The sequence below is a fragment of the Nicotiana tomentosiformis genome, chromosome 6, assembly GCF_000390325.3.
Source record: "Nicotiana tomentosiformis chromosome 6, ASM39032v3, whole genome shotgun sequence".
Classification (NCBI taxonomy): domain Eukaryota; kingdom Viridiplantae; phylum Streptophyta; class Magnoliopsida; order Solanales; family Solanaceae; genus Nicotiana; species Nicotiana tomentosiformis.
The window spans coordinates 77,107,391-77,122,276 of NC_090817.1; the positions used below are offsets into that span (position 1 = coordinate 77,107,391).

Here is a 14,886-nt window from a genome sequence, read left to right on the forward strand (position 1 = left end):
CAGGTCTCTATTTTTTAGTAGTAACTACTGCCTATGCCACTGAAGATATTTGGTTGTTTTCATCTTTGGCAACAACTACTAGGAGTTGACCCTTGCAAATCCCTTTAAATAAAATACCCACTAGTCCTATACACTTCCTACAACCCTGGTGGAATCACTTGTTCATAGCATCAACGCAAATGTCGAAAGAGTTGAAATGTTTATTCCCATCTTCTAAATCTATCAACTTAACAATACATATGCTACCAGGATTAGTTTGGAATAGTATATATTTGTAGTCAAGAATCCTATTAAACTCTACAATATAATCTCCCATAGCTTCCTATAATAATACCTTCCTTGTCTTTAAACACACAACCTTATCCACATAAATACCAAGTTCTTTCCTTACCCAATCCTAAATTTCCTACCCTTTGATTGTAGGTTGTAGGATGATCCTATCTTTAAGATACGCTTACTAAAAGTTTAAGTTACAAAGGAAGTCGATTTTGGTCCTGTAACATTTTTCTTCTTGGATTGTAGGTGTTCACCGTGAAGCTTTCACTCTTTCCTTTTTTGCGAGCAAATATCATCCATGGACAACCAACTTTACATTTAACCCTTACTATACGCTTATTGACATATTTGTCTAATTCAACCCCATTCTTCAAAGCATACTTTGTTAATACAATCCTAAATTCAGTCACACTTTCAAATACCAAATCGAACTAACATATCACAAGCTTGCATGATGGATCATAAATCACCCTATTACTCTTTCTTCTACCTCAACTGTACTCCTTCACATTCTTCATCCAGGTTCAAGCTCATCATCAAAATTAAAAGAACCATAATAAGAACTATTATAGTATGCCTAATCTCCTAATAATTTACCATTCAGACTTATCATTTCATTATCTATATCTTCATATCCTTCATCCAACCCAGCTTCACCTAGATAACCATAATCATTTCCTTTCTTACTTTTTCTGCCCCTCCTATTTTGTTGCTTGAATTTTTTCACATGCTTTACAATCCTTAACTCTTTATGCACATCACTTTCATTGTCAATAGACTGGTCATATTCAGCACCATTATGGCCTACAACATCTTGTTTGAAGTCTTTTCAGTTATTGTAGTTTGTTCTACAATGGATGAAGCATGGACATTTTCTGCAACTTCTTTTTCATCAGTACCTATCAAGTCTATTGAAGATACCCATCTTTATTTACATCAATAGATTTTTCTAGATCTCGTTCACCCACCCCAACACTTAAAATAACATTAGAGGAAGCAAGAACGGAATCAAATTCGATGCTTCCTTTTCTAATGTTGATATGTGCATTAAAGGGCTCCCCCATTATACTTAAATTAACATATATGCTTGTTATTTGACTACCGAAATAACAGTAGGGCCTTACTCCTCCATAATTGAGTCTTCGCCCACATAAATATCTATTGTCTTCCCATCGGACAAGTATACTGAAAGGTCATATACGTCCCTATCTTTTATAAATTCAACCAAATTACCCTTCTTAGATGAAATCAAAAGGGTTTTCCTAAGTTAGTAATTCCAAAACTCCTAGCATAATATGCTAGTTCATAAATTGACAAATGATCCTCTACATTAAACATATATTATGCTCTATCCCCAATATAGACAACCCCACCTCATTCACCATCATCTCTCAAACTTTTTACCTTAGGTCAAAATATTTCGAGACCATAGATTATCCTAAAGCCGCAAATAATAATATAAGAGAATTTTACATGTAACAATAAAATACACAAGTCAATAATTTAAAATAAAGATAAAGTATTTAACAGATAGGTCCCAACTCTTAATTATTTAAAACTAGTTAATTTGTTCCCGCTTCGCGCGGTCAAACATGATCTTTTTTTAAATTTAATTGATATAGATAAGAAATAAAAAAAATTATAATATAAAAATAAATATATAATGTAAGATATCACATATTTAGTAGATTTTAAATGATAGAGTTCTAATCCAATATAACATGCCTAAACTAATCAACTATTTTTTCCTTTCCTATTTATAGAGTTACACATCCTACAAACTCTACTCTTCCCAATCCAATCATCCTTTTTTAGGCGGTAATAAAGTTACATGAACCAATACACGGATGTTGATTATTATAACTGCAACATAAAGTGTTGCATTTGTTTTTATAAACTACCAAGTAATGGTTGGGGTTCAGGTTGGAATCACAGTAAAAAAGGAGTCACATACCAAAGTAGAGTAAAGATCATTTAATCCAGTTAACCAACATCTATCTACTATTTTCTTTTAATGAAGTAATTTATTGATTGGCATCCGGAGGATCCATAGCAGAGCAAGAGCGACATGAGCTTAACAGCACTTTTACTAAAAATAAAGCCGAAAGCAGACATCTTATATGAGTTACAGGTTGAATTGGAAGATGACCCAATACTATTTTCGCATTTAACAGTGGTATTCAGCTGGTGCTTCTCTCTGTCAGCAAAATCACAAAGCTCCAATCATGTGGCAGAGGAAGAGAATATAGGAAACTGAGCATTGATCATGAGCTTCATAAGATAATTGCACTGTTCAGTGACTCTTCAAAAAGATGTTCTGATGGCATCAAATCTCTAGGTGCATTTGTATGATTGCATCTCCCAATTCCCAACATACGACAGAAGGCAAGCATTGAAAAATGAAAGATTGCAGCTTAATTTTTGCGTTACTGCCACAAATGCATGAACATGTTTGTAGTAGTATGAGGCATTAAAAGTGAAACCTGCACTTTTGCAAAAATAAGTATAGACTTTAGTTGCAAGTTCACCAATGCAAAATAAACGATTGAAGGTCTCTTCAGAGTATTCATTACAACAGAAGCATCTAGATGGACCATGCACATCAATTTTTCTGTGAATATCTTCGATGGAAAGCTTGTGCTCAAGTAACCCTGTACATGAAAAAAGATGCTTTAAAGGAAATTCTATTGTGCCATATTTTAACACAAGTGAGTGCAGAATTCTGAGTTTGCATGAGAATATTCCAAGCTGATTTACATGTAAAAAAGCAGTTCGGTGAGCAGTCCAAATTGGGAAACATCACTGGAATCATTAAATAAGTCATTATCCTCTCATATTTCTCGTCTAAGTCTTTATCCCGCATCTGTGACTTTGTCTCAGTCCCGTCGTCGCTTTGGTGCAGCTATCGTCCTCTGTCCAAAACCTAAAAACTGTTGTGACCTATCAAACACTCATACTATTGTTTAAGTGTGTCTAGTGAACACAAGAAGAAGTAGAATTACGAGTTTGCATGAGAATGTTCCAAGTTGTTTTAAATGTAAAAATAACCAGTTTTGGCGAGCAATCCAAATAGGGTTATATTTTTTATATGTTCCAAATTGTTTTATGTTTTAAATGTATTTCATTTAGTAGCTCAAGACTTATACTACCGGTTCTTGGGGTTGATGTAGTGTTTTCGCACTTTGATGTTGATTTTCAGATATATTTTTGCACTTATCTATATTATGACAGTTGAACATCCCTTATATTGTTCGTTATGATTATTTATGTGTGTTTCTTCTAGAAGTGTTGACCTGGGTAACCAGCTTTGATATAGGTCCAAGGCCAGACCATTTGTCCCACAAAAGGAAAGATTATTCAAGATTACCTTGTTCTAGTTTTCACAGAATCAATGGTTCACACTTCACAGTAATGCTTAGTCCACAATAATTTTCTCCAAATGTGTGACTGCCCATAAATCCATTTCTTAGCTACAGGGTAAATATGCTGCAATATTTAACCTGATGTTCACGTATTAGTTCCCGCAGGTGAAAAAAGTGTTAATTTTACCTTTCCTGGTACAACTCTTTTTCTCTGATTCTCTATCTCTTTCCTCTTCGTTTTTCCTTCTTTTTCTATTTCAATAAACATGCTGCCCTTAGAATAAGAGTTCAACTTATATTGATAACCGATGCTTTTGATGGAGTATAAATAGAATAGGCATATAGATTATCTCGTTCCATCAATAATACCGAAAGAGTAATTACAATGCAACAATTAAAATCCTACTTAAAGTAGTGAAAAAGCAAAAGAATGTAGTACTTTGCTACTTTAGGAAGTACAAAGCAGAAGAAAAGTAATTATGGGGCAGTCATTAAATAACAGAAAAGACTGATATCTTCTTAAGAATAGACGCTACGAAAAGTACCAAGTCAAATTTTTTCACTACGAGCCTGCATAAAACTTTTGGAGTGAACAACATAGCAATTGGTTTAGATAGCTTGACAACCAAGGGGTGTGAAGTTCAATACATACCTCATGCCATTTAATCAGATGTGCAACTTTAACTCAGTGAGCAGTAGTTCTCGGAGTTTCAGGAAGAGTGCATAATAGAAACTTCACTTCTGCCTTTAGTTTCCTTACATCTAATCAATCAAATACAAGCCTTCAACCAGTAGATATACTATGGCATATGGTTGGTTATAAAAAGGTATAGTTGAAGAAAATGAATAGTTCTGGGAAAACGAAATATCATGAAAATTGATGTCTTTTCATCTTTCATTTTCATAAATGTCTTTCGACTTTATTTGAGTAATGTTATTAAACAGTTTTAATTTTTTTTTTTGTTAAATAAGACAAAGTGAAAAGTAAGTAGAAAAAATGAAGGAAAATACAAAGAAGGAAAAAGAGACCCCCCAGTCGAAAATAAGAACAAAAGAGAGAAAATTTAAAATGAACTTGATGACGAAAATCCTTCAGAAAAGTACCATGTACAATTCAGAAAGCACAGAGAAAATAAATTAGGGTTTTACCATAAGTTATTTTCTGTAAGTAGAGATTTGAAACCAATTCTTTAATGGTAACTTCATCTCCTCCGCTTTGCATCCTTTTCTTTTTCTTTATCACATTACTTACGAATCACATTGCCCGGTATGAGAGGGAGAGATACAGTGGAACATATAATTATCGGACAAGGTAGTAGAGAGTGACTTTTCAGCGAGGGGAAGCGACTTTTGAAGAGACCTTTTTTTAAGTAATAGATAAATTTAATTTTCTGAAAGGCCTAAAAATGAGGAAATAGATAAATGATGATTCTAGTCAAAGAGATATGACACCTCACTTTTTCTAGTCCCTCCTTTATATCAATATATAGATTACAAGCCGACAAATTCAAACAAAGATAAAGTATTTAACAGACAAGCCCTATTTTTTTTAAGTTGTTACGCAAATACCATAGTAGTCATGAATTTTATTCTAAGTACTTTCAATTTTAAAATCCCTAAGTCATTGTTACTACAATCGAAACTCTAATCAAAATATTAGTCGGTAAAATAAAATCAAAATCAGTAAAAATACACCAAAGAGTTACTACTTTTTCGGTAAAGAAATTACTTACCCTAATTAGAATTTCAATGAAGAATGTTCCTTGTGATATGAAAGCTTTAGATGTTTGATGGCGAAAACAGACCCCAATAGACACCGATCAGAATGAAAATGTGAATAAGCAATGATTGATTAGGGATGCTTTACAAATGAACAAACCCACTGGGAAGATTTATCGAAGAACCCAGTTGGCGAGTACTCTCAAAACTCCCTCTACATGATAGTGAGAAGTAAAAGAACCATTTAAGAGAAAAAAGCTGAAAGATGAAATGAAAATATCAGTCTAGGTTTTGATATTAACCGGCTAATTTTTGTGGGGGGGGGGGGGGGGGGTCAATATATTTTTCCACCGTGTGTAGCACGTGCATACATGATTGTAGGCTTAACTCAATAAAGTGGTTAATTAAAGGAAAATAATTCATGTTTAGGCAGGCATTTAAGAGCCAGTACAGTTAAAGGGGGAACTAAATAAAAGCTGTCAAATTCAAAGGGGTCCCTAATATTTTTTGCCTATCTTAAAACTCTTACTCTCTAATATGTTTCTCCATATCTCAAGCTTTCAGTCGACACTCTCGCTATTTTCGTCAATTAGCACAATATTATTATAGCGAATAGCATAAACCATGGGATCTCATCTTGTTTTTTGTTGGTTAGCTCATCTATAACTAAGATAAATAAGTAGGAGTTTAATACATAACCCTAATGTTATATCCATTGTTACAGGAAATTTCTTTCTATCTCCTACTATTATTCTCATGCTAGTGACATCTCCTCCATACATGCCTTTTGTGATATGTATTTATTTAATATAAATTTCTTTTTTTCTCTATTATCCACCAAAGGACCTTTCAGGATACTCTATCATATATGTTTTCTAGGTCAATTAACACTATGTGTAAATTTTTCTTTCTTTTGTGATAAATCTCTATAGTGTCTGTTGTATATCTACAGGCACGAATCCAAATTGGTTCTCTGCCACTCTTGTTGTATTCCTAACTCTACGCTCTATCACTTTTTCTCAAAGTTTCATTGTATGACTCATGAATTTAATATCACGATAGTTCGCACAACTTTGAATATTTCTTCTTTGTTCTTATAAATCGGAATCAGGGTCGTCTTCCTTCACTCCTCGGGCATCCTATCACTTCTTAGTATGACATTAAATAGTTTGGAGATACATACTACTCCAACCTTCCCAAGAAACTTTTAAACCTTTATAGGGATACTATCTAGACCACAATTCTTTTTAACCTTCATATTTTTTATGGTATTCTTTATCTCTATCATCCTAATTCTATGGGTATAGCTAAAGTTTTTATCGTAAACAGATGTCTTGAGATATAAAATGCTATTATCTTAATTCGAGTTGAACAATTGATCAAAATATCCTCTCCATATGTCCTTGATATCGTTATCCTATCAACACTTATTGACAATTGTCTTTAATACGATTCACCTGATTTAAATTCTTATCTCTCCTCTCTCTTAGTCGTGTTTAAATATTTCTTTCTCCCCCTTCTCTTATCTCTAGCTTTTGGTATAAGCCATCTAGAGCTTCCTCTCGGGATGTAATAACTGCCTTCTTAGCTTCCTTCTTAACTTTATTGTATTCTTCAAAGCCTTCTTCGTCATCTGTTTTTGATAACTTCCTCTAACACTCTCTTTTAGCTTTAATAACTTGTGTAGCTCTTTATTTTACCGACATGACTCCTTTGGCCTAGGTCCTATATCTTTAGACATGCCTAGTACTTTCATTGCAATTTCTTTAATGCACCTGATATTTTTTTCCACAAGATATCTGCTTCTCCCTCTAAATCTCAAGAGCCTTTTTCTCATACCTTTTCTTGAAACGCTAATTGATTAGCGCCTTTTAAAACCCACCTTCTAATATGGGGTTGTTTGCAAGTCATCTCGTTTCTCACTCTACTTTTAAGTTTTACATCTAAGCCTACTAACCTATATTGGGTGATCATCGCTTTTCTTGGAATAATCTTATAGTCCTTGTATCTATCTATATCTCATCTTCTCTTAATGATAAAGTCGATTTGACTATGATTACCCCCACTCTTATATGTTACTAGGTATGGATATCTCTTTTTGAAAAATATGTTAACTACCATTAAATCATAAGCTAAAGGAAATTCTAATATAACCTTCCCTTTATCATTCTTAGTACCATAACCATAACCCTTATGAACTTGTTCAAAACTGTTGTTATCTTTACCTATACGGCCATTTAAATCCCCTCCCCCCCTCCCCCTCCTAAAAAGATTTATTGGTCCACTACAATCCCTTGAATCAAAAAATTCATATACTCCCAAACTTAGCTTTAGATTCAACATCTAATCCTATATGCGGAGCATAGGCACTGATGATATTGATGTCCCCTCCCTCAATACAAGCCTTACTGTAATAATCCTACTTCTAACTCGATTTACTTTACAATCTTATTTTTAAGTCCTGTGTAACGATCCAGCCGATCGTTTTGAGATTTAGTATGTTGTTCGGTGGTTTGAGGCCTTGATTAGCTCTACTTCATATTTTATGACTTGTACGTGTAGTTGGAATTGAATTTTTAGAAGTTCAGAGTTGATTCGGAAGAAAAATTCTCAATTCGTAAGCTTTAAGTTGAATGAGTTGACCAAGGTTTGATTTTTGAGTAAACTACCTCGAAATTAAGATTTGAAGGTTCCAATAGGTTCGTATAAAAATTTTAAACTTGGGCGTATGCTCGGATTGAGTATCAGATGATCCGGGAGCGTTTCAGCGCTTAATGTAGAAATTGGCATTTCGAAGGTTTTAGAATTTTCTAATTTTGATTTGAAGTGAACATTGATGTTATTGATGTATGTTTGTGGTTATGAGCCTGGGAATAAGTTCGTATCATAATTTGTAACTCGTACGTAGAGTTTGGCGTCATTCCGGAATGTTTAAGTATGATTCGGACGCATTCGTCGAAGTTTGAATGTTTGAAAGTTGAAAGAAGAATTTTGACCGTTGATTCATGATTTTGATGTTATTCGTGGCATTTCGAGACTTTGGATAAGTTTGGATAAGGTATTGGAGCTTGTTAGTTTGATTGTACGGGGTCTCGAGGGCCTCGGGTTTGATTCGGGATAGTTTTGGACCAAGTTTAGGTGCTTTGATGCTGCTGGTTGTTGTTAATGGTGTCGTGTTTCGCGATCGCTAGTGGACTTACGCGATCTTAAAGAAGTATTTGTGGACTGATGGGAATCATCGCAAACGCGACGAAGAGGTCACGAACGCAGAGAAGGAGATGAGTTGCCCTTCGTGAACGCGACAGGGAGTCGCGAACACGTAGAAGGATCGGGAGCCGGGGGACCTAAAGCCGTTAAGCCTTCACAAATGCGGCTCGTTTACCGCGAATGCGGAGCAGCAGGATCTGAAGGCTTTGTCAACGCGACTTGGTGGTCCCGAACGCGTAGAGTAATTTTGGTCAGTAGCATTTTTGGCCTTCGCCATCGTAATGGGGCTTCCGCAATCGCGAATAGGAAAAGTCCGGGCAGACTTTAATGTATTTCAGGATTTGGCTCATTTATCCACTTCACATATGGTTTGGGCGATTTTTGGAGCTCTTCAAGGGAAGATTTTCATAATCTATGGCAAGGTAAGTAATTCTCACATACTGTAAGTTAATTACATGGATTCTACAAAGATTTAAATATGGAAATTGGTAGAAATTGTGAGATTTTGAAAGAAAACCTAGAATTTAGTATTTTTCGATTTTGACACAAAATTGGATATGAAATAGGGAATAATTTATATATTTGAGTTCATGGTGTTATGGGTAATGTTTATCTTCGAAAATATTTGAAATCCGAGTACGTGGGCCCGAGAGTTGACTTTGTTGACTTTTCGAGGCGGAATTGGAATTTTTTATAAATTATTAAATTAAGAGTATTTGAGTATATTTTGATTGGTTTGCATGTTTTTGACTAGTTTCGGATTGAATGACATCGGTTTGAGCTGTTAGAGAGCCGTTGGAGCCGGTTATGAAACGTCGGAGCAAGGTAAGTCTCATGTCTAAACTTGTAAGAAAAAAACTACCCTGTAGATATTAAATTGTTATGTGCTACTAGTTGTTGGTGATATGTACGCACGAGGTGAAGAGAGTCCGTATATTGCTAAAATCATGTTTATGTCCGGGTAGACTTAGGACTTTATCATGTAACATTTGACTTAGTTGAACTCAATTTGCTTGCTTAATTAATTGAACAAATAATTGAAATGAATTGGGAATATGTTAGACTGAGCTTTATCACCTTGAGTTGTTTGACGAGATATTTGATAGACGATAAACATCATGTTTACTTTATGCTAGTCATGTTTACTTTGTGCTCCTGTACTTGTATTGCAAACATATGGCTCGTAATTCGATAAGTTTCTTTCTTTCATGTGGATCGGGCCGAACGCCTAATCAGTATATTGGAGATGCATCTCTGGTTTGTGCCAGTCGACCCTCGACAGCGTACACACCACTCTGGATCGGGTCGTACGATCTCAGTATAATCGTGTTTGATACCGCTAGGAGTTCGAATATTTATGATATTCCCCTTTAATTGAGATCTGGTACTTATATGACATTCCTTATTCGTTTGAGATTGCACTTAATATTTCTTATCTATTGAGATAGCACATGAGATTTGAGATATTTATATCATCAAAAGAAATGTTGGAGGATTATGTGAGTTACATTGTTTACCTCATTGTTACTGTTGTGATTCTTATTTGGCTATGATTTATTATATTGTTTTGTTTGACTACTAGTATGTGTCGATGTCGACCCCTCATCACTACTTCTCTAGAGTTAGGCTAGATACTTACTTGGTACACCTTGATTTATATACTCATGCTACACTTCTGCACTAAATGTGTAGGATATGATAGGTTCATTTGGTGGTCATCTTGGCTCATAAGCACAACTGCTGAGGGGACTTTATAGTGAGCTTCTTTCTATGCGACGTACATCAGTCCACAAAGTCTTCATCATATTTATTTATCCTGTCTATTCTACATTCTAGACAGATGTTATATTATTATTGCACTCATTAGTAGACACTCACGCACTTGTGACATCAAATTTTGGGATGTTCTAGCTGATGTTAATGGTTTTGATTTAATATTGTCACCTTCTAATTTATGTCTTACTAAAATTGTATGAACTTATTATTTCACATGCATTAATTCCCTTATTTAATAAAAGTTATGAATTCAAAAGTAATAAAATGAATAATTAGTTTGATGGTTCACCGTTGGTCGCCATCACGACCTATAGTAAGTTTTGGGTCGTGACAACTTGGTATCATATCTCTAGGTTTACTTGGGTCTCATGAGTCATGAGCAAGTCTAGTAGAGTCTTCCAGATCAATACAGAGGCGTCTGTACTTATTTTTGAGAGGATATAGGTCCGTGAGGAGCACTTCCCTTGAATCCTCGTCGTGTGATTTGATTCCATTGAAGCGCTTATGCCTTCATTTCCTTCCTACTCATTCTTATACGATGTTGAGCGCTTGTTATCAATTGGGCAGCAAGGAGTTGTAGTGGTACTGCAGATGTGGTGCCGGGTGTTTCTCTCTACGTATTCGGGTAGGCTATTTTCGTCGCCTTATAGAGGGGTGTTCGGTCTTTTCAGCCCAGTGTTAGTGTTGCCTGCGGTTTTGAGGCTATGCACAGTGTATTATGATGTTCAAGAGTGGTTATCGCGCAATGTTGGTGTAAATGTTATGTGTCGCGGTAGCGAATGACTTGAAATGAGGATTACTCGGTTCATGGACTTTAGAGGTTCGACATTTAATTCTAGCGGAAGAAAGGCAATTGGACTGTGGATGTTCAAGCCTTGGTTGACGTAGTAGAGAGACTTGATATTCTCGAATGTGGTGAAATTCTCATTTGTGATGTCGTGTCATCGTCCTTGTTGGAACGCATTAATGCTCATCGGTGTTATGGTCTCCTTCGAATTGCCTTTGGGGCAGGGTGTTGTGGAATGATGCCTAAGAAGCGGTTATCAAAGATGATTATGTATGGAGGCTTCAGAGTCGAATTAGTGTTTCTAGTGTTGATGGATCGAGAGAGATGATCTTTATGGAGGCTCAGAGTTAGTGGAAATTTATTCGTTTGGGTGCTACAAATATGGACTATGATCGGAGGCAGTATTTTGGCAGCCAAAGAGGAGGAAAGACATAGTGGGAGGTGTCTCGCGGTGGTTGAATTGCTAGCAGTTCAAGTATGAACATCAGAGGCCGAGTAGTTTCTTAAGGAGATAGTTTAACCGAAGTGGGTATGCAGAGTAAAGTGGGTGTGCATAGTAGCGTATGGATTCTGTGGTAGGATAGCCACATGCTTTGAGTAAGTTTAGAGAGATTTGTGGATCATGGTGGACAATGACTAAGTCTATGAATTTCATTTGAGATGGTAGCTGTTGTACGGAGGAAGCTTAAATATATGACGAAAAGGAGTTTGCTTGGAATGAAGAGGGGTGTGAAATCTTGATTATCGTTTTGGGATACAATATGACTTCGAGTTTTGGAACATATTGTTAGACCTTCAGTTGATGATATTGGGGAATGGACAGAATCTTAAATCGGTGGACGAGCGTGGGCTCTGGACGATTAACTATTTTCGTGGTAGTTATAACCAGGGTAACATGGAGGCTGTCGTTGTGGAATTCCATAGGTGGGTTATTACCTGTGAGAAGGTTAGCTATTGCGTGACTTTGCTGAAGTTCCTACGAAAAGTTATACTTTCTACCTAGCGGGAGGCATGTACTGTGATGTGAGCGTGGATCGCTTGAAGAAGATGGTACGACTGTCAGGTGGTCTAATGAGCAATTGTGGCTAATAATTCAAAATGTTTTATGAAAAGTTTAACAAGAGATTGCGAGAAATTTGGTGGGTTAACAATGCAAGATCATGGAAACTGAGAAGACGGAGCTATTGTGGGTTCTGGATTTATATGATTGCAGCTTAAAGCTAAGTGTGGGAGCCCACCATCTACGATTGGGTTACGTGGTTGTGTGACTTGCTAGTATTGGGTTATCGGTACATTGGTAGATTAGTTATGACTAAGGAAAGAAAACATCAAGGGTAATTCGGGCAAAGGACTTGTGAATATGTGCTACATTTCACCTTATCAATTCATGTGTAGATTTTGGGATGACTCAGAGTTTATTCTTCTTGTGGATGTGATGTATAAGGAAAAGAAATCATCTGGTTGCTTCTTTGGTAGTGTTCATGTGCTAACAGAGCACTAGAGTTTGGTTATACTCGGGACCAGGCTAGAGTGGATGACTCTCAATAATGGTTCTAGTGGGTTCATTATGCAGATGATGACTGTGTTTGCAGCAGAGTGTGAAGGATACTTGGGAAATCTCTATGTTATCATCGGGTCTGTGGTGCAGTGTTGGAGAAATGGGAGAAAAAACTTCAGATTCGCAGGAGGACTTTCAGAACGGGTGTATCAGTTGGAGATACTATTGAGTGCATAAGGAGGGTATGAGGTGGCTGATGGGAATTGAGATGATGTGGCCTCGTGATTTGGGTCATTCGGGATGAGTGTTGTTTGGGGTCTGTTATATGTTTGAATAGAACTATTATTTCGAAGGCAAGTCAAGAGTAAATCAGAAAAAGTTGAGTCAGTTAATAATGGTTTGAGCATGGTTGTAGAAATGATCAGTTCCTTCCGTGTGTTAAGGAAATATAGGTGATTCGGGTTGTACGTGCGGGCTTGAAAACCACCGTAATTTGATTGATTGAAGGTATTTGATTCAGCTGGCCTTGTTATGTGCAAATGGATCCCGGAAGAGTTATGGCGGTTTAGACCACGACTTGAGCTTTGCATTTTTAGTGGTTATGGGAATTCGGTTGCGTGTTGTAATTATTCTTCTGAAATAAGTGGGATGAAAGGGTTCTAGTCGATGAAGTGTTTATTCTACTGATGGTTCAGGGGTTATGATAAAATTCTTGTTCCCTCCCGCAATGGCATGATATGTGCAGTAAGTGGTATAGAAATTGAAAGTTGAGGATCAAGGTTGCGGTTCAGTTTTGATATGAATGTCACGAGTTCGGAGGATCAGGGGAGGATTTCAGATGTTTAGAGTATGCTGGCACTATTTTCAGGCAGCCTGAGGATGGTTTGTTTTGTAGAAGAAGTGTTGGGTATTGAAATGCGGATTCTTGACTAGCACTATAGAAATAGCATGGTCGATGGCCATTGATGTTTAGATTTTACTATCTGGTGTGGAAGGTTGTGGGAGCATACCCCATGAGAAGGTCCTATAAGTGTGACGTGTTAGTCATTTGATTGTTAGGGATTGAAATCAGGTATGGAGATCTTGGTAATGTAGCTAATGGGAGAGTTTATGCCTGAGAGGCACTCTATTCCTTTGGTTTTGGATTATGGGAGTTTGTTCCGAATTGGAGGGTTGCTCATATGTGTCATGAATAGGGTCATTCTGGATCTTTGAAAGGTTATTGGCCCAGTATGGGATAATCAGAAATTGGCTTGAGATCCGTTTGTAGATCTAATGTGAATGTATGCTCTACATCAGGTCGGATGTGTTCATTCAACATAGCATTGCTTATGGAGGAGTCTTCGGGCGTTGGATGTTATTCATGTCATCAGCTATTCTGAGTAATACTCTATTAGGCTATGTGGGTTGTGAGACGACTCGATTATTCGCACATGTGTTATGATCCTGTGTAGCTTGTGGTGTTATATGAGCAAGATGGCTCTCGAGATGCATGTAGTTTATTGTGCCTTAGTCGCGCTTGTCATTTTGTAGCGCATGGCGCTATCTGTCTCCCCAGGGTTATGTTTATGCTCTTGGCATGCTTGTGATCGATATTCAGGCATTTCGTGGGTATGAGCATTTGGGCTCGGTAGGTACTTCCTTATTGATTTTCATGTGAGGATCGGGTGGCACGCCGCATGGGTGTCATGTTTGGATCGTGTTTCACACCGTAATGGTATCATGTGTGGATCGGGTTGTACGCCACAACAGTGAGATGCTGAGTACGGTTCCTTATACTTATTTTGTGTGCCATGTTTCTTATCTCTAAGATTGGTTCATAGCATCTGTTTGTCCGTTTCATTCGTTACGCGGGCTGGATAGTTCTTTACCCGAGTTCATTTTTCCTTAACTAGTCATATTTGAGTCGTGGCTTGTTGTTGCATTGATGGTATCGTATGATATTTTAGATGGTGTTTGAGGTGTCTTATTACTAGAGTAGCTTGTACTGGGTGAGACGAGGTCATTGGACCTGAAATAAGTGCAATCAGATTTATATAATGTATATTAAGAGGAAAATGTCAATAATCAGTTCAGAATGAGGAAATGGTTCTTGTCAAGTGGAGAGACTCCATGATTTATTGATTTGGCAGGTGGTTATGAGCTTCTATGTGTCGCTTTCATCGTTGCAGTATTGTGAGGGTTAGATCAGGGCTTATACGCATTATGAGGTATACTACGGGCATTGGGTTAGTGAATTTACGGCTTCTACGGTTGGAGGA

At 36.8% G+C, this 14,886-nt stretch overlaps 1 long non-coding RNA gene across 7 annotated transcripts; it reads right to left on the reverse strand.

Moving 5' to 3' along the window:
• Positions 1-2,249: 2,249 nt before the first annotated feature.
• LOC104097718 (uncharacterized) lies at positions 2,250-5,633 on the reverse strand. 7 transcript variants are annotated; one of them, XR_011408694.1, is made up of 4 exons: positions 5,372-5,633; positions 4,291-4,400; positions 3,034-3,206; positions 2,250-2,927 (listed from the first exon to the last, which is right to left on the reverse strand). It is a non-coding gene; the product is annotated as an uncharacterized lncRNA (long non-coding RNA). The 7 variants fall into 7 exon arrangements; XR_011408699.1 differs by having other exon boundaries at positions 2,250-3,188; XR_011408697.1 differs by having other exon boundaries at positions 2,250-3,199.
• Positions 5,634-14,886: the final 9,253 nt, after the last annotated feature.